Source organism: Chroicocephalus ridibundus, chromosome 20 (genome assembly GCF_963924245.1).
Source record: "Chroicocephalus ridibundus chromosome 20, bChrRid1.1, whole genome shotgun sequence".
In the NCBI taxonomy this organism is placed as follows: Eukaryota; Metazoa; Chordata; class Aves; order Charadriiformes; family Laridae; genus Chroicocephalus; species Chroicocephalus ridibundus.
Window position 1 is genome coordinate 7252127 of NC_086303.1, and position 2081 is coordinate 7254207.

Sequence of the window (2081 nt, forward strand, 5' to 3'; positions counted from 1 at the left end):
GCATCCAGTGTAATTTTGTTAGTTTTCAGATTAAATAATTCATTTTTCTTCTATGATATTTAATTTTCATAGGGGAAAAAATACAGTAAACTTTGTCTGGGGTGTTGCTGGGCAGCTGGCTCCAGGTGCCTCTGCTTGGGCGGAGGGTTGGACACGGTGACCTCCAGAGGTCCCTTCCAGCCGCACTGATTCTCTGACCCGTATTTCAGTTTTCCAGCAGGGAACGCCCTGTACCCTTTTCTGAAAATGTGCGGGTGCTTCTCCCACCGCGCCGCTGACTCTGGGCCAGGAGGCTCGCAGATCGCTGTGCTCCCAGCGCTCTCCTCCTGCTACGCGGATCCTTTGAAGTACCAAAGAAATTTGCTTTCTGGCGACAGACTCAGCATAAATGCGTTGGCGAGAGCATCCCCCCGTACCTGCCGCAGGAGGGAGAGGTGCCTGCCTCCCACCCTACCAGCTACCAGCCCTCCTAAAAGGCAGCGTAAGTTTTTTATTCCCTTGAATAACTTACTGTGTTTCTATCACTGTATTCTTGTGCTGGTTTGTGTTTGCTCTCCTGTGCTCCATTTTGTATGCTGCCCCGTTTTACCTGTTCACAGCTCTCGGCCCCACGCAGCTTTTCCCACGGTATCCCGAGCTCCTGTACCTGCCTCTTCCTCTGTTCTTGCTGACAGGTGAAGTCTGCACCCCAGGAAAGCGTGGTCCAGGAGAGCCGGGTGTACGCGCAGCCTGACGCACGAGTCAGTCACCCGGTCGGCAGGCTGCTGTCGGAGCACAGCACATGGCAGCCTGCAGCGCGGGGCTTTCCTCTCCCGGCCCTAGCGGCCAGGGGCTGCCCAGGGGACCAGCTTGGCAGGGAGCGTCCCCAGATGCAGCTGTGGGAGCGGCAGCCAGCTCGCGCGGGGCTCCTGCCTTGCCCGCAGCTGCACAGCCGGCTCTGCGGCGGGGCCCGGCGCGCCCGCTGCCCGCCCGGCCTTGGGTCCCTGCCCGGTTCCCCGTGGCAACGTGCGATGCGTTTGGCAGCGCTGCCCGGTTCCTCGTGGCCTGTCTACTCCCACACGCAGGGGAGCGTGTCGTGTCCGTAGCAGCTGCGCTGCAAGATCCGAAAAGCAAAGCTGGGCTATAAGCAAAGGTCAGTACTTCTGTTGTCTCCCTTCGCAGCAAGAGCTAAAGGGCTGCCCTTTCTCTTTGTGCAGGATCTTGACTTTATCTGTCAGTGCACGTGCCTGATAACCAGGGGTTCCGCTGGTGGCGGTACCCGGCCTCGGGCTGTACCTGGGCGGGCAGGGGACAGCAGAGCCGCCTCCGGCCAGCTCAGGAGGCTCCCGCGTAGTTACAGCCTGCGCTGGGGTTTCCCAGGGGACCGGAGCTGAAGCACTCGCAGTGACCGCGGCATTCCTCAGATCCCAGCTTTTTGCATGTTCTTTGGTATTTTCAAGCCACTGCAATTGCAGGGGGGTGGCCTCGATGACGCGAGCCTGCCCCACAAGCCTTGCGTTATCCAGGAGCGCAAGCGTTGTGAAACCCCACCCCATCCTGTGGTCGTTTCAACAAGATGCTCAGGAAAAACCAGCTATCACCTTCCCTGGTAAGTTCAGCTCTCCCTGGCTCATTATGTACGTCTCAACCCTGGCACGGTGTCAGAGAACCAACAGCTATTGAAGATAAGATCATGAATAGTTAATGTTCTCAGTTACCCAAGCATATTTAAAAATTAACACTGCAGCCTGGTGCTGATGAGATTAAAAAACTGGGTCATCAAAGAGAGGAAAAAACAGAAAACAATTGCGTCTACCCTCGGGCTTCACTAATGACTGAGTTTTTGTGGAAGATCCTATCCCTTCCTTGCTTTAATCCTTCAGTGGTTTAAAATACTGGATACTTCATTAAACCACCTTTCCTCCCACCTGCCAGGTCCTTCTCCTCCCCTCCCGCAGGAGTGTTTGGCCACTTGGGATGAGGCTCCAGGCTCGGGAGCGATGGGGCTGGTCGGTGCCGTGGGCGCCCGCCCCACACACGTCCCCACACACGTCCCCACATGCAGCGCGGGGGCCTGGGCACTGCGGAGCTGGTGGCCACGT